This window comes from Balaenoptera borealis (assembly GCF_965194805.1).
Source record: "Balaenoptera borealis genome assembly, chromosome: 7".
NCBI lineage: Eukaryota > Metazoa > Chordata > Mammalia > Artiodactyla > Balaenopteridae > Balaenoptera > Balaenoptera borealis.
This window is the reverse complement of record NC_138864.1, coordinates 68,720,743-68,739,592: the sequence shown is the minus strand read 5'-3', so window position 1 is coordinate 68,739,592 and position 18,850 is coordinate 68,720,743. Positions and strand designations below refer to the sequence as shown.

The following is an 18,850-nucleotide window of genomic DNA, read 5'->3' as shown; positions in this document are numbered from 1 at the left end:
ACCTTTAAAACTTTCAAAATTTTAATTCCTGCAATTCAATTTTATTTTCCAAGAACTCTTTCTTCTTCATAACACACAATTTCTTGTTTTATATATGCCATTGTTTTTTTTTTTTAAAAACTCTGCTCACCTTTTTTTTTTAAAATATTATTATTATTATTATTTTTTTTAAAGACAGTGAATAGAGAGAAAGTCTTTATTTATTTATTTATTTATTTATGGCTGTGTTGGGTCTTCGTTTCTGTGCGAGGGCTTTCTCTAGTTGTGGCAAGTGGGGGCCACTCTTCTTCGCGGTGCGCGGGCCTCTCACTATTGCGGCCTCTCTTGTTGCGGAGCACAGGCTCCAGACGCGCAGGCTCGGTAATTGTGGCTCACGGGCCTAGTTGCTCCGCGGCATGTGGGATCTTCCCAGACCAGGGCTCGAACCCGCGTCCCCTGCATTGGCAGGCAGATTCTCAACCACTGCGCCACCAGGGAAGCCCATGCCATTGTTTCTGACATCTCAAAAGCACCAGTTGGGAAGTCTCTCCTATTTTAAGGTGTACTTCTGTTCCCTGAATTCTTTCTTTCCTTCTTTCCTTCCTTCCTTCCTCCCTCCCTCCCTTCCTTCCTTCCTTTCTTTTTCTTTCTTTATCTTCCTGTTAGTTTACCTTAGGTTTTTCTTTTCATGTTGGAGACTTTCATCTGATATCTATTGATCCTTGGTTGCTGTTCACATTAAGAATTAGGCAATAATGGGACAAATTAACATCACATGCCTCCTGATAAGATGCACTGAGAAAAATCCCTTCCTTCTGTGATTTGCTGCCAATAATGTACAGCCTGAATTTAATCATGAGGAAACATTAGACAAACCTGAACTGAGTGACATTCTACAAAATAATTGAAGAGTAGTCTAAAATGTCAGTACCATGAAACACAAAGGCTAAAGAATTGGTCCTCATTAAAAGAGATTAAAAGAGACATGGCAACTGAATGCAACATGATCTGGAAATTTCTATTGCTAAAAAGAACAGTTTTTTTTAAATTGGAAAAATCTGAATAAGATCAACAACTGGATAGTAGTATTATATCAATGTTAATTTTCTGATTTTGATCTTTTTTTGGACTTGTGTGAGAGAATGTTTTAAGGAAATACACACTGAAGTATTTAAGTATAATGGGGTATCATGTCTGACTATCAAATGGTTCAGGAAAAAAACCAGAATGTATGTATATCTATCTACCTATTTGTCAAGAAAAGAGAGAGAAAGGAATAAACATGTTAACATACTAATATTGCAGGAACCTGGGTATAGTGTATATGAGAATTCTTTCCTCCAACTTTTCTGTAAATCTAAAATTATGCCAAAATAAAAACCTTTTTAAAAAAATATGGCAATAGAAAGACTCTGGGAGCTGCATGTACATGGGCTGGTTAATGGTAGGTAGGATTTGTGCAGCCACAAAGCCAGCTGTAACTCTAGGAACCCTTAAATGCCAGAATAAGGAGTCATTACCTTGGGAATGCTTCCTAGTCATCTGCCCTAGTTTTTCCTAAGCAGTTTCTTAAGATTGTTTAAACTCTCCAATTTTTGCCCTGGGGTTAATGACTGTCTACAGATCCTTTCAGTCCAATTTCTTAGTCCCATCCCCGATTGCATCTACTGTGTCAAAGTCTAGAGCCTGTCTGGGCCTCTTCCAGACAGTCAGCTCCCTGGTGTGTTCTTGGCTATGGCTTCCTCTACTCAGCCTCAATAATCAACACTCATTAATCTTCCAGAAATTTTACATCTTCCAGAAATTTGTTGAAATCTCTTGTCTACCAACAACCCCTCCCATTTCTTTCATTGTGTTATTTTTTTTTCATTTTTTATACATTTTTCTTCCTAGGCATGTGCTTCATCAGCCATCTTGAACCAGAATTCTTTAGACAATTTAATGTTAATTTTAATCTGAAACTTATTACTCAAGGAACATAACCTTCTTCTATTTTTTGGGGTGTGGGGAAGCATATCTGACAACCTCCTTCAGCGTTTCAACATTCCATATTGTTATAAGCCTTCTCAGATCACTATAGATCGTGTTAAATTCTCAGCCCTTGGTATTTTTTGTCCATCCTGAATCCCCTCAGGGTACACAGTTGGGGGTGGCTGTAGTGGCTGAGGTTTTGTTGGCTGCAACATCCTTTGTTTATTGATATGGCAGGTAATATTTTTTATCACACAATACATAAAAATTAACATCCATCTCAATCAGTACACAAATTAAAATGTCAGAATTAGATTTTTTTTTTTTTAATCCTCCGATAGAATGTAGAGTCTTCTTCACTAATCCTTCACTGTTTTTAGTCAATTTAATCTAATTCCACCACTAGAGTAAAAATTTCTTCTGGGGAAATTCAGTTTTGTTGTTTCAAGAGTCAAGGAACAGGCATGAATTTCCCATTGTAAACTCTCCTGTAAAAGTTCTTGCCAAGAACTGATTAAGGAAATGTAATGCTTTCTCTGCTCCCTTCGTTTGCCCTTCTTCATCTTTCTCCAGAAGCAGCAGGAGAAAGATCCAATGCCTTCAATGTGTTTCCATACTTGCTATTGTGAAATTATATCTTATTTCAGTACTATTCTCTACATGATCGTGACCTTTGAAGCTAGAGTTTATTCTTGTTTTTATATCAAATGGGTCAGATATATCAAGGGTTTTGGGGAAAAAAATGTATATAGTTATAAGAATATCCAATCAGAATAAAATTATTTCACACACTTAAACAAATCCTAATTTTTGAAAGAGTTATAAAAGAATTTCATGAGAGTCCTCCAAAGTGAGTTCCTGAATGTACGGACCATGTCTTTTAATTCCTTTCTACATTCCCTCCAAAAAAACAAACGAAAAAAAGATTCAGAGCTGTGTAACCTTCAGCTGTCCATTAAATGTAGTTGAATTGAATCATTTCAATTACAAAAAGAAAATTTTATTAAACATTTGTGCCAAGTTTCAAAATGAAAATACGTTTTAAAACAAAGTTAGGAAATGACACTAAAATTTTTGAGTTGCAGAAGTCAGCAGTTAAGAGTAATGTTCCAAAATCAGCACTGCCCATCTCCTGTGAATAAGCAGTTTATTTTGGCAACTGCAGAAGCTTGTCTTGGGTAGATACATAATGACCCATGCCATTGCTGTTCTCTTCCAGACCAGTTAGAGATTTATTTCTTGTGCAGCTATGTAACTGATTGCTAAAGCTAAAACAAGTATGTTTCATATCATTCTCAAACAATAATTTTTTCCACTTTAAAATAGTTTATGTGGGCTTCCCTGGTGGCGCAGTGGTTAAGAATCCGCCTGCCAATGCAGGGGACACGGGTTCGAGCCCTGGTCCGGGAAGATCCCACATGCCGCAGAGCAACTAAGCCCGTGTGCCACAACTACTGAGCCCGTGCGCATAGAGCCCATGCTCCGCAACAAGAGAAGCCACTGCAATGAGAAGCCTGCGTACCGCAACAAAGAGTAGCCCCCACTCGCCGCAACCACAGAAAGCCCGCACACAGCAACAAAGATCCAATGCAGCCAAAATTAAAATTAAAATAAATAAATAAATTTATTTTAAAAAATAAATAAATAAAATAAAATAGTTTATGTTCCTTAAAAAAATTCTGACAAGTATGACACAGTTGGAAAAATAAATTATCCAGAGTTCCATCATCTAAACAGATCCTCTCTTTTTTTAATGTGTAATGCAAAGAATTTTATTTATTACATCTCTCCTTTTTTTCTTCCAGTTTTATTGAGATATAACTGACATATAGCACTGTGTAAGTTTAAGCTATACAGCTTAATGATTTGACTTACATACTTCATGGAATGATGACCATAGTAAGTTTAGTGAACATCCACCAACTCATATAGATACAAAATAAAAGAAAAAAAATTTGTTTAAATTTTTCCTTGTGATGAGAACTCAGGATTTATTCTCTTAACAACGTTCGTGTGTAACATACAGCAGTATTAATTGTATTTATCATGTTGTACATTACCAAACAGGTCCACTCTTAACATATTCTTCTTGTTACTTTCTTCTGAAAAACCAAAACATATGTATTTTAGTTGCTTTTTGCATAGAAAAATAAGCTAATCTGTATGAAAGGGCTGAGTAATTTATGATCTAAACTATAATACACCAGTTGTCTGTGAGTTCTCCCAGACTTACTTTTGTGCTCTAGGTCAAAGTTGCCCTGCTGGAGGAAACACTTTAGCCCCCGTCCTAGTGTATGTGCTCCAGTACAGGTATGTTGAGGAAGGAAGAGGAAGCGTTCGAAAACGGTACTTCTCAAATTGGACTGTGCATAGGAACCATCTGCAGGTCTTGTTAAAATGTAAGTCAGCATTTCAAACAAGCTCCCAGGTGATGCAGAAGCTGCTAATCCACGGACACACTTTTAGTAGCAAGATCCTAACATAACTGGGAACATAAGAGAACTGATGGAAGAAATTTTTGCCTCCACACATCTATAGCCACCATTAAGCCATTGCCACATCCCTGACCCATTTCTGGGAAAACATGGGACTATTTCTCATACCTGGAAAGTTTCCCACAGACTGAGAGTGGAGAAAGGACTTATTCATTGCCATGCAAGTGAAAACACTGAGCAACCACAGTGAGTCTCTCCTCTCCAGGGGAAGCCTTGCAGAGTTCAAAGTACCTGTTCATCTCTTTTCCTTTGGTAGTAATATCTGTGATATCTGGGCACAGGGTCTCCTAGAAAAAGGCTCCACTTCCCAGCTTCCCTTAAAGCTGAATGTGACCATGTTACCAACTTCCAGCCAATGGAATCTAAACAGAAGCCTGTGTGCAAGCCATGGTTTGAGGATGGCAATTAAATCAAATTAAATTTAAGATATTTTATTTGTTCTAGTTAGGATAAACTGCAGCCTAGGTGCAGTCAACTAAAATTTTAATTGAAAGTGCATACTCCAGAGGTTGTTGCTAATGTTCCAACTGAAAAACCCATATGCCAGAAGTGAGTATTCTGTTTCTGTCATCAACATCTGGATTGACACCAGATTCTTTGCTAATGTTCTCAGTGAATTTCAGAAATGGGGTTTTAAGTCTACTAACTAGTATATTGAATGCCAGAAAGGAACTCTCATTGGTTAACTTAAAGATATTTAAGATATAAACTTGGTCTTTAAAATCTTTAAGAGACCCTCCCCACCCCTTGCATGAATAGAGTAAAGGAATGCAGTGAGGCTTGTACCTTTAGGAATGGTGCCTAAGGCTTGATCTCTAAATAATTCTGGGTCAAGACTTTGGTTTTAGGGACTTCCCTGGCGGTCCAGTGGGTAAGACTCCGAGCTCCCAATGCAGGGGGCACAGGTTTGATCCCTGGTCAGGGAACTAGGATCCCACATAACGCAGCCAAAAAAAAAAATGGTTAAGACTTTAGTTTTCGAGCTGCCCGATATCAACTGCCTAGAAAACAGATTCCTGCTTCTGGAATAGAAGTGAGTCCAAATTCTGGTACTAGCTATGTGCCCTTGTGCAGACAACTTAACCATTCTATACCTCAGCTTCCTCATCTAAAAAATGGAAATAAAAATAATGCCTCAAAAGATTGTCATAAAGATTACACAAGATAATAAATTCAAAGAGCTTAGTATAGTGCTTGGCATGTAGTAAGCATTTAATAGCTTTTATTTATTCAACAAACAACCTGTGCTATCAGCAAAGTACTGTTTAACATTGTAGCAAATTGGAAACTGAGGTAGACTGGGTCCCTACCCTTAAGGAATTTGCAGTCTGGTGGGAGAAATAAAACATGCAAAGTAGATAACTATAATAGAAATGGATGTTAAGATAACCAGATAAATTACTTATTGTAAATATTCATTAAAGATGGTTACAAATTCTTTGTTATCCTGCTATTGAATCTAATTACCTTCTCCTTAAATTTGGGTTGGCCTTAGTAACTTGCTTAAATAACAGTGTAACAGAAGTGATGTTCTAGGATTCTGCCCTGCTCTTTTAGAATGCTTGCTCTGAGGGAAGCCAGCCATCATGTAAGAAGCCCAAGTGTCTGGAACCATCATGCTGTAAGGAAGCCTAACTATCCATCTGGAGAATCCACATTGACAGGGCACTAGGCCTGGCTGTTTCGGCCATCTGTGAATGAAAAATACTGCCTGCCAATCAGTAAACAAAGGATGCTGCAGCCATCAAGCCATCACATTACAGCCACCCCCAACGATGCACCCTGAGGGAACTCAGGATGAGTAAACACAGGATACTGACCCCAGATAACTGAGGTGCATATCAAAGGAATGATTTCAGTGAGCCCATCTTCCCATACATAGAAAGGCACTAAATTCATTAACTTGAGATTTCTTTTCTAGTTTTCTTTAACAGTAATTTTTTGATGTTCTGACTACCTGGTCTTTGTTGCAAAAACTCCTATATATCCTGGCTCCCCCCTTGTCTCTTCAGAGCAGTCTCTCGGAATGATCTGAGAGTCCTGTCTCCTGGGCTTGAAGTCCTCAGAATGTCCTCTGAATAAAACATAATTCTCAACTTTTAGGTTTTTTTCAGTCAGTGAAGTTTTTTTCAGTCAACACATCCCAGCCCAGGAATCAAACATGAGTAAAAAAGCTGTCCTGGCAGCATCTTGGCAGCCCTAGGAAAGATAATATGGAGAAGAACCGAGAACCCAAATACCAGCCAGAACTGAGTCTCCATCCTATGGCCCCGGTCAAGCCATCCAAGCCAACTAACCAGATATGATGTTAGGTAAGTCATGTAAACTCTTCGCTACAGATGACTTATTTCTAATGGGATTACAAGAGTCGTCTTTCTTACGTCTCTATGCCTGCCTGAATGAAGAAAATAGTGTGTGCAGAAAAAGAGTTAGCATAGCAGGCCTGAGACTGCTGTCCTTAGAAAGTTCTGCTTGCAAGATTGACCCTTGGCTGGCATCTGGGAACTTAGCAAGTAAACAGTTCCCTACACTGATAGAAAACTTTCCCTAAGTTCTTAAGTTTCCTTAAGTTCCCTAATGGTGGCTCACTAGGGCTAGACTGTTTGCGCACAGTACGCTTTATGCTGAACATCTGCTTTTCTTCTTGGATCCGGAATTTGGGTATGTGGTGGGCAGAGAGTGCCTGTTTGACCAGCCCCCAGTGAAAACCTTGAGCACCAAGTCACTAATGAGCCGCCCCAGGAGACAACACTTTCATGTGTGGCCACAACTCACTGCTGAAGGAAGGAAGGCAATGCACCGAGAGAGGACTCAGAAGCTAGAGCCTGGTTTCCTCCCAACTTCACCCCATGCAACTTTTGCTTTTTCTGATTTTGCTTTGTATCTTTTCGTGGTAATAAATCTTAGCTATGAATACACACAGATGCTGAGTTTTGTGAGACCTTCTGTCAAATCACTGGGCCTGGGGGGAGTGATCTTGGGGATCCCCGATACACAGCGTTTTAGAAATTATGGAAGAAACACTGAAGAGCTGTCCGACTTTCTCATAAAAGGAGGCATCCCTCCTGTCTCACGCTCGCCCTCTCTTCTCCCTCCTTCCCAGGATATGCATATTGATCTTCCTTCCTGCCTAAGTCCACAGTGGCAGGTGGGCAGAAACACACTGCTGGAGGTGACAGTTTTAGTTCTTCGGTCCTAGAAAACCTGTATAACTGCTATCTTGCATACAAATACACCAGTGGTTCGCCTGCATTTTACTTTTTATCCAATTGTGTTTGCCTTGTGTGGGTGGAATATAAGAGCTTTCATCTCATTGGGCTGAAGATATCATGGAAATTTCTTTTAAAATATTTACCCAAAGACTAAACTGGTGATAAAAAGCATTTTCTTTGCAATTATAGAGCAAGACTTCATACATTTATGGCTAGTCGTTAAAGAACTGGCATCATAACATCAGCAGGATTTGTATCCACCACATAAAGTCTATGCGGCATATCCTGCAATGCAGCATATCCGTCTCACACAGTGTAATATGCATGACTTATTTTCAGATGATTTTCCTGATAAACTTTGTGATTATATTTTGACAGGGCTGAGTATCATTTCTCTAATTGCAGAGAGTGACAAGAGCTTAGGGATTGTGACAAGCAAAGTCCTTGGATTTGGCTCTAGAAATCAACTGAGCACGGTATACTTTAAGAATTCAAATAATAAGTCAGTAAACCACTAAATATTATGTGCTAAGCTCTTTAAATTATGTTGTAGACACAGGACTGAGAGTTTGGAACCCAAGTTCTAACCCAGTTTATGTTCTAAAGCTATAATTAAATAATTGATAAATAATTCGTCTTTACTGGACCTCTATTATACCAGCTATAAAATGAGAGGTTCTAGTGAACCATTTTTTCAATCCCAAACATTCTACAGTTCAATGATAATATAAAGCCTGGGATACATACCAAATGAGAGGGCACAAATGTATTCTGTAGGAGGGAGCAGTTCCTGGAGGCTAAAACAGGAAATTGTAATTGGCCAGAAAAGCGAGAGTCGCTTCTCTCGGAGTATGGAGCTGAAGTGAAGGTATAGAGACAGAATCCACTCTGAGGGGTCTTAGGGAAATTTCAATATGAAATAACAATGATATCAATAATAGCTAACCATTTTGAGTATTTACTAAGGTGATAAGTATTATTTAATTCCCATAACAATTCTAGGTATTGTTATTATTCCCGTTTTATAAAAAAGAAAACTGAGGCACAGATTCAGATTTTTCATGAGGTCACGTAGCAAGTGGTAGTACCCAAGATGTGAAGCAATCTGATACTCCAAAGGATAGCTTTTAATTGCTGTTACAGCAGTCACGTGTGAAAGTCAGTGATAAAATTCCCCACAGAAGCACTATAGTTTAAAGTGCAATTGACTGGAAAACCAGCATAAACGGAAAATAATAAGCCATCATCAAGAAGAAGAATGATAATTACCTTTCCTGGAATGCCATTTGTGTGCTATTCATTTATTGGCTCTAACCTTCATAGGTGCTTTTTGTTTTTATTTTTGTTTTAAATTTCCATTTTACAGTTAAGAAATCTGGGCTCAGTTCAACTTGTAATAGCCTGAGAGCTATTAGGTAGTAGGGTTGGGAGTCAATCTTGAGTTTGTCTAGCTTCGAAAATCCTACTTATTCCACTATGCCATGCTGGATTCTTGGCAAGGAAAAAACCTATTTGCAAATATTAAAAGCAGCTGTATCCTACTGTATGCTTTTATTTATGTGAAATTCTAGAACAGGGAAAACTAGTCTACGGAGACAGAAAGCAGATCAGTGGTTGGTTGCTTAGGGAGGGGAAGTGGGGATTGACTGCAGAGACCAAAAGAAATTTTTGGAATGATGGAAAGATTTTACATTTTGATTATGATATTGATGACATTTACATTATGTCTGTTAAAACTCATTGAACATACACTTAAAATAGGTGCATTTTATTATATGCAAATTATACCTCAATAAAGTTGATTTTTAAAAAACCCAAGTGACTCCAGTAATTGGTCTTTTAGACAGAAGCTGGGGCTGCTGGCATACCCTGTCTTTTCATATGCATGGGATCACTGTGGTGAATATGAAACACTAGCTCTTAACATCCATTCCAACCACCTCCTGTGATACCTTCTTGTATTGCAAAGACTGAAAAGCTCAAAATTACATTTCTATGACTCCTTCACAGCTAAGTTCAGATTATGAGTTAAATATACTCAAGAGACTAGAAAGGCAGGAGTGAGACCAGAGCCACCTGCCTACTCTGATGTTTGTTGCTGCTACCAAGTAGGGTCATGCAGGCAGCAGATTTTTCTGCAACAGCATCCCAATATCCAGTGTCCAGCGTCACTAGTGTTATGAGTTAGCAGCTGCGAGGATGAGAGTGTCTTCACGATCCACAGACTGAAACTATAGCAGTGTGTGCAAGAATTCAGATGGTTCCCCAACAGACTCTTAATTTCACACATTTACGACGGGGTGGGGCGATAGCTCCCCTGGCAAATCAGTTTGATGGTTATCTCCTGGTAGCTATTTCTGGAGGCTCAGTTTAGAGGCTGCTCCTCCAGCTCTCCAATGATTTTGCAAGTACCTAATTACCTATATTAAGTCCCTTTCTACTTATAATTGTGGCAATGATTTCTGTTTCTCTGAAACTACACACTGACACCACCATGAAAGATGGTATGGGTTTATTCAGTCACAATGGTAACTAAAATAATTACCAGCATTATCAGATTTACAGCAACTTTTACCAACTACTGCCTTTCTGCCAGGATGAATTCAACAAGGTACAGGTGAGGACAGCTTTATTCTTCTCCCCATTCTACTCAAACTCCATGGGTAGATCTGTCCCTCCACAAATGAAAGGAGGCAGGTCTCCTCACTTCTTAAGCCACTCTCAGATCTTAAAGTTTATCCTCCAATTCGTTTCAGTCCGCCAAATCATCTCATTTCAGTCATTAAAATGTCCAGTCCAAGGTCATTAGCATATAACCCAATGTTCTCATCCAATTTAAAGCTTATTCACACCCCCAGCTTGAGCTTCCTTTGGCCTCTCATTTTCAGGAAGAGAACATGGTTGGCTTCTGCTCCAATTCTCTGTAAGATGTTTCTTCGTTTTCCTTCTCCTTCCCATGTCTCCTCCCCTACTAGACTACTCAGGTTCCTCTAGGGTTGGAATGTGATGGGGAAGAGGAAAAACTAGTCTCTAAGCTGGTCCAGATATGATCTGGCATTGGAGCCCTCCGGGCATGGCAGATCCCCAATGCTGATTCTTTCTCTGCTGGGTCACTGACATAGCTCCCTCACCCCACTGCAGCCTTCCAATGTCCAACCAGTTCCTTTTTAGGCTGCCCAGTGATGAATCCTCCTCAGTTTCTACATCCAATGGTATACTCTAACTTCGCTGAGGTGCAGCTCAGCAGAAAACCTTCCTGGACAATCTTTTCAAAATGACTCCCACTTAGCTCCATCCTGCCAGCCCACAGGACACATGGGAAAATTCTCCACTACGTTGTTCTGTTGTTGGTGGGGAGCATCTGGGCCCCTGCAGCCACAGTCTTCCATGTTTAATTCCCAAGACACGAGTTAAACATTAGTTCCTACTTCGCTCAAGATCTCTGAAGCTTCCTGTCACCTTCCTTGAGGTGAGAGGGAAGCACTCCCTTCCCGTTCTACATGAGAAACAGGAGAATAGCTCCCTAAAAAACAATTTCTCTCCTTTTGGCCTTATCAACTACGACTCCTTTTTCGGTAGAGATGAGTGATTGCACACGCCAGCTCGCATAGTCTCAGACTGTCTCAGCCTGTCTTGCATAGGTGGTTCAGCAACTCACTTTAGAATGTGGAGGTACTTTGCAATTATTTATTTTGGTTTTGGTTTTTGAAGCCATGAAATTTTGGTCTTCATGGCCAAAACTGAAGCAGAATGTTCTTTAATTAACAACAACCCTATAAGGTAATGATTAAGGCTTCCGTTTTAGAGACAAAAAAACTGAGGTTCAAATGGCAGAAAATGGGATTCCAACACAAATAAGTATGACTGTAAGGACTTTGCTGTTAACCATTATGTTTACATGCTTGACACTGCAAACAATGATGACTGCTATGGGTTGAATTATGTCCCCCTAAATCTATATATTGAAGTTCTAACTCTCAGTACTCAGAATGTGATGTTACCTGGAAAAAGGGTTGTTGCAGTATAATCATATTAGACTAGGGTAGACCTCTACTCCAATTAGACTGTTGTCCTTAGTAAAAGGGGAAACTCTGGACACAGAAAGGCACACAGGGAGAAAGTCATGTAAAGATAGGAGTTAAGCTGCCACATGCCAAGGGACTACCAGAAGCTAGAAGAGAGGTCTAGAACAGATCCTTCCCTAGTGCCTTCAGACGGAGCATGGCCCTGCTAACACTTTGATCTTGGGCTGTGAGTCTCCAGGAAAGGAGACAATAAATTTCTGTTTTTCAAGCCATTCAGTTTGTGGCACTTTGTTAAAGCGGTCCTAGAAAACTAAATAAAACAGCTATGTGACAGCCGTGGAAGTATGACTAAAATTCCAGTTGAAATAAGCCCTGTGTAAGAGAACACCTGAGTAGCCCAGAGAAGGAAAGGCATTGGGAGCAACAGAATGGGACCTGGTATTTGTCTGTGTTGGATGACAGAAAATTGCGTTGGTCATTAGGAAACTTTGGAGAGGCTGCTAAGAAGAAAGCTTCTAAATTAATCTCACTTTCCTAACAGCAGAGAAGGACTGCTAAATTTACCTTGAAAAACTTTAAGAAAACAAACCTCCAACCAGAATTTTACATAACTGTTTCCGGGAAAGCCTAAGGAAATTTGGAAGGGGGCCAAACAGGAAGTTGTACCTATACCTGAATGTACAGGACTAGGAATAAATGAAAGGGCAACACATTATAAGCTTATATTGAATATTTAAAGTTCTTGCTGGCTTTGAGAACAGCAGTATTGAGATACTAGAATACTTTAATAAAATTCACTTATACATACATGGGACCTTCAGACAAAAAAACAATCAAAAAGATTTTCAAACTGTAATTCATGCAGAATGTGAAGACATATCTGCATATCCCAGACAAGATACACACACACACACAAACACACTATCGTTTTTGAGATTTTAGGTATTGGGTTTTGTTTTTTTTTTAACAAAGCAGTTTATTTTTTTAATTTTTATTTATTTATTTATTTATTTTTGGCTGTGTTGGGTCTTCGTTTCTGTGCGAGGGCTTTCTCTAGTTGCGGCGAGCGGGGGCCACACTTCATCACGGTGCACGGGTCTCTCACTACCGCGGCCTCTCTTGTTGCGGGGCACAGGCTACAGACGCGCAGGCTCAGTAGTTGTGGCTCACGGGCCTAGTTGCTCCACGGCATGTGGGATCTTCCCAGACCAGGGCTCGAACCCGTGTCCCCTGCACTGACAGGCAGATTCTCAACCACTGCGCCACCAGGGAAGCCCTATGTATTGGGTTTTAATTTCCAAAAACATTGGCTCAAGTAGCATAGATATGTAATTAAATATTAATAAAAATATCCCAAAATCTCAGTGGTTTATCACAATAAATGCTTATTTTTCATTCACATCACAGTCCAATGTGGATCAGCTGGCCCTCCTGAAGCTTGTAGCTGTGCCACCTGGAATGCTTGGCCTCCGCTGATGGGAAGGGAGGGATAGAGAAGGTGCACTGACTCTTAGCTGCCTCAGTCCAGAAGAGACACACACCACTTCTGCTCATGGGTCACTGGCCAGAACAAGTCACATGGCCCAACCTAAATGCAAGTGAGGCTGGGTCATGTAGGAGAACACCTGCAACGCTGGGGGAACACTCATTGTCTTTGCCATATAACTACACAGGGAATGAGTGTATAAGTTACACTAACTCCCAAGGTGTGACGTTTGTTAGATGATAAATCCAATGAGAACCTGATCTCATTAATATTAACGAGGGGGCACTCCGATGCCTTCCTATCTATATGCAAATTATTATAGAACGGCTTGATTGCTAAAATTAGTGCTGCTCAAGGGCTCACCATCAATCTGGTAGTTCCCAGAAGAGTACCTCACATGTGACCCCTCTCCACCAAACTAAATTGCTCCATGTATATAAAACTAAAAGTGAAGTGAGAGTTTTCAGGGGTAGCCTGGGAAGGGGAGAGAGCAGTGAGCATTCCAGGACTTGGAAAAAAAGGAAAAAGATTGAGGAGAGGGTCTCAACAGAGGGAGGGAGGCCCAGCCATATGGCAGCTGACAAGAGCCCTGGAGAAAAGGGTGGCTAGTGATTTATCCCCCGTGTCAGGACAATGATCGCTAATATCCAAGTTTAAATCATTCTCAATTCTTTCCTGAGCTGTAGTCCTGGCTACACCATAAATGATACTAAAAGTCTGCTATCCTAGAGAAAGGGCCAGGCCTTGGGAATTAATGAAGGTTGGAATAACTGTAGAGAACTTGATCCCACATTTTCTAGAGCAAACTTATTATCTGGTCCTATATTTTACAAAAACTCACATCTCAGGCCAGGTGTCCCAATTTTTTATTCAAAAAAATATTGTCACTGGGAAAATCAGTCCTGTAGGAAAAATGGAAAAGAAAAGACTTTTCTGGGTGGGGGGAAGGCCCCATGGAGAGCAGATGACAGCACAGACTTGAAAGTAGGTCCAGGCAGCATACTTTCATAGCTTTTGCCAGCAATGTTTAACAGAGACAAAAATCTTTCTGTATTTTCACTATATTGTATTTGCATCAGTAAATCCTAGAGGAACACCAAAGAAGCTTAAAAAAAAAAAAGCTACCGGGGGCAGGGAAAGGGGGGAAATATGGCAGACAAAGGCAGGGGTAGGAGTGAGAATTTTCACTATGTACCTTTTATATTATTTGATTTTTAAACCATGTGAATATGTTATCTATTCAAGACTGTAAAAGCAATTAGGAGAAAAAGAGTCTTCCAACCACCACAGCCTTGTGTTCAAGCTGCTTTGGGAGAACAAAAGAATCGAAGCAGAACTCTTGAGTGAAGCAGTGTGGAAAGTGGACAGTAGTCACAGGAAAAATGACACTGTCCGCACAAGCAGGAAATAGGAGCAAGAAGTGACTAAGGGACTTGGGTGTTTCTGGCTCAACTCCTCATTCCCTAAAGCTCTGGAGCTATTTGTAGGGAGGAGATGTTGGGCTTTCATACAATGTGGAATGGGAGCTGGACACTTTGAAAATTTGGACCTAAGAGGAAAGGGTGGCCCTAGAAGAATGGGAGGACTTGCAGACATCCAGGTGGCAGACACTTGGATTATACCAGCATGACATTCAAGGCCCTTGACAATTTGACCTGATCCTTTCTGGGTCTCACTTCTCTCCTTTACGGGGGCACTTCTCTCATTAAGGACCAGTCCAGGCTAAATGTTGAGGACACTAGACGAATGAAAAACTAAGAAGCTCACAGTCTGGTTGATAAAAACTGACTTATAAACAGCAAGGTGTTACTAATGCTCTACTAGGAAAGTGTAAGCTTCCGCGAGGGCACAAGTGAGGAGCGGTCATCTGTGCCCAGGGAAGATCAGGGAATGAGGCTTCACAGTCAAGGTAGAGCTTGAGCCAAGTCCTGGGAGGTGAATGGATATACCAGGAGGTGGGGAGGCGAGGAAGGCATTCTTGGCAAAGTAATTTGTGCACAGGCTCTGAGGGATAACACAAGGTGGGGTTTAAAATCTGTGCTCTGCAAGTGACTCCACATGGTAAAAAGGTAAAGGAAGGAGGTATTGAGAAATGCAGCTAGAGAAGCAAGAAGAGAGGCCTTGTGTGCCATGGACTTTATCTTAGACGGTGGGGTGTTAATAAGGGTGAATCAGAGATCCTGCAGATATTTGCTAACACTGGCTTCATCAGTGAAAACTGATTGGGTCTACTGGAGGGACGTGAGACTGGAAGTTGGTGAGACGAGTTAGAAGACCATTGCCAATGAGAGAAGAAAGTTGGAGAACGCCTGAAATGAGGCATTCACATTACACCTTACCATTCTGCTGTGACCGTGCTACCTGTGAGGCCTTGAGCAAGTTACTTCACATCTCTGAAATTTTCATCTGCCAAATTACCTGCTTTACAGTTACCATGATTACTTGATTAAAGGTAGGAACTATTATTCCCCAAACACACTATAAGCTAAGGACATCAGTACCCTCACTTCTGGGGAGTCACGGTGCATTGTGGGTGTTTTCGTTACCTATTGCTGCATGGTAATAAATTACCCCAAAATGTAGTGGCTTAAGACAGCAACCATGAATCTGTGAGTTGTCTGGGTGGTCCTTCTGGTGGTCTCACTGGGGTTCCCTCATATGGCTGCATTCAGCTGGTGGCGAGGCTATCCTAGGAGTTCTAAGGTTGTAGCTTCATCCTCATGTCTGGGGCCTTGGCAGGATGATCAGAATGTCGGGACTTAACTATCTCCACATGGTCTCTCACTATTCCATTATCTAATCCAAGCTTTAAATGTGGTGGCTGACTTCCAAGACAGTGAAAATGAAAGCTCAAGACCTCTTAAGTTCCAGGGATTTACTGCTATGAAACAAACCATCCCCAAACAACTCAACCATTTATTTGATTTATTTGCTTGTGAGTCTGCAATTTGGGCAGTTTAACTCTGCTCCACGTGGTATTGGCTGGGGCAGCTCAACAAAAGCTACAAGATTCAGGGTGCCAGGTTTCGCTCACATGACTGACACCCCAGCTGGGGTGACTGAATGGCAGGAGACTGGCTGGGTTTCTTTCTCTCCACTCCCTCTCTCATCATTCAGTAACCTAGCCTCAGCTTCTTTACATGGAGGCCAGATCCCAAGGGGGCAGAAAAGGACTCTGCAAGGCCTTTTAAGGTCTAAGCCTGTAAGTCATGCTGCATCATTTTCACCACATTCTATTGGTCAAAGTATGTCATGGGGCTAGTCCAAACTCAAGGTAAAGGAAGTAGACACAACCTCTTGATGGGGGGAGATAGGAAAACTCAAATTGTAAAAGGGCACATGAAATGCGAGGGGTTAGCTGGCTATCTGGAAATGATCTAGTCCAGTGGGAAAGCACTAGTTTGGGAGATCTACACACTTGGTTACAGATTCTCGTTCCACCACTCCTTAACCAATTTCTCTCAAATTTAGTGAACTTAGATTGACTGCCCAATATCTGGACTATCTTTCTAAGTATGGGTTAACCCCCTTGTGAGCACAATTTTCTAGGATCCACCACTAGATTTGAACATCTGAGGAAAGATTCTGTGGAAATCGCTCTCTATACAGAATTTAATGATGCCTGGCATTAGTAACAGAGGAAAGCACTCAATAAGTATGTATGTGTGTTGAATTAATAAGTAATAATAAATAAATAAATAAATAATAAGCAACAATATTAGCTATTTACCATATACCAGGGACTGTTCTAAACACTCTAGGTATATTAATGATTCATTTAAGTATTACAGCCCTATGAGGTAGGCACTATTATTCCCTACTTTCAGGTTAGGAATCTAAGGCACAAAAGGCTAAATAGTTTCCCCAAGATTATGCAGCCAGTGTGTAGTGGCCCTAGATTTGGATCCACTTGATCTGGCTCCAGAGCCTTGCTCTGAAACACCAGGTTTTGCTGCCTCTGTGAAAATGTAAACTGCTGTGAAGATAGGATTGAAAACTGAAGAAACCATGGACTTGGAAAGGGATAATTATCCCAGACATCAATCATATAGAAGCTGGTTAAGAGTATACAGTCTTGAGTCAGATACATAGTGATTTAAAGTTCAGCTCCTCCCAGAACTACTCTACTACTTTGGATGGGATGCTCTCCAAGTCTCAGTTTTCTTATCTGAAAAATAAATCTAAGAATATTACCTATTTCATAGGACTGTGGTGAGGCTTGAAAGAGATAGGGCAAGTATAGTCCTTATCTTAGTTTTCGTATATAATGAAGGATCAGTGAGTATTCTCCATTAATCACATAGATAAGGAAGAGGGAAATGAAACAGTAAGGCAATACTTAAAAGAAATAAATTAGGGGAGGATGCAGGTACATGTACACTTTATAATGATAAAATTCCATCCCCCCCCAAAGTTCTTTCTTTTTTAACTTTTTATTGATACAAAAAACCTAAGAAGTTGAAAAAGGAAAAGCAATTAAAGCTCTTCATTAGTAAGTCAAGAGAAATTTGAGCATTAAAAATGTTACTGAGCATTAAAAATGTCATTCTTTCATCAGGAATGCTGTATTGACCTTCTGGAAGAGGTAGATTATATCAAAAAAGTTTTTAAGGGGCTACTACAAGAAGAAAAAAAGGTTGGGTAAAATAGAAAAGCATTATATATCTCAAGAGTCAAGAGGGCTATTCAATGAGCAAAACACAGAAAATGATAGGTCTATAAGAAAGGAAAAGAAAGAAAACTGCAGCATGCTAAAAAGGTTAACACCCATTTTAAAATTAAGATTTAAGAACACTATAAAGAAAATCAATATGTAAACACCAAGTGATAAAATGTTTGAAACCTGTTAACACAGATTTTATTAACAGTTCATGCTAGCTAAGTTGAATAAGCCTGTGATTGATATCTGATGAAAGAAAAGTCACAGACGTGGTCACTGGGGTTGTCTACATAATTTTTTTTTTGCACATCAATGAAGGCTTTACTAGAAAATTAGCAAAAACTTCTGTAGAAATAGAAAATGATGCATCTTAAATTTCATTGGCAAAGATGACAGCTGGGAGAATCCTCCTGGAATTCTGCTTTGTCCTTCCTTCGCCCTTCCTTCCTCCCCTCCTTCAGGCAAGGGCAGGGGGAAGAAGAATCTGAATGACAGCAGTGGTGGTGGGGCAGAGGTGGCTGGGAAGCTTCTGAGGCTACTGCTTACTTGTTTCTATCACACAGAAACACAACCAAAAAAGGGTTTGCTTTTCATGTAGAAATTAGACTTTTTTTTTTTGCTTCAATTACAAATACAAATTTAAGTAGATTATAAAACTACATAGATCTTTCATGAAAGGACTCTCATAAAAGAATTGGCTCTACAAGGCTCTACTAGACTAGAAACTCTGCAAGGTACACAGCGTTCCTTTCCTACTTCACATGTTCACTGCAGCTCTGCAGATTATAAATGATCCAGCAGTATAAGCACTTTTTGGAAAAGCAGCAGAAAACACAATATTTTAGGTATAAAAGCATAAGAGTTCTTTAGAAAGAGAAGATAAAATAATATACAAGGCTACTTGACTTTTGTTGGCTAAAACAATGGGATTGATTCAGTCAATCATTCGTTCAGCAAATATCTGTGAAATACATAATGTGTGCCAGGCACTGTTCTAGACACTGGGGAGACAGCAGTAAACA

At 40.1% G+C, this 18,850-nt stretch overlaps 1 long non-coding RNA gene across 4 annotated transcripts in view; it reads right to left on the bottom strand.

The window, feature by feature from the left end:
• LOC309631792 overlaps positions 1 to 18,850 on the bottom strand; it is a 116,754-nt gene that overhangs the window by 75,206 nt on the left and 22,698 nt on the right. The window contains exon 3 of one of the 4 annotated variants that reach the window (XR_014246544.1): positions 181 to 18,380. The exons of the other annotated variants lie outside the window; for them this stretch is intronic. This is a non-coding gene — a long non-coding RNA (uncharacterized lncRNA). Of the gene's footprint in view, positions 1 to 180; positions 18,381 to 18,850 lie in introns of those variants that run through there. 4 annotated transcript variants of the gene reach the window in all.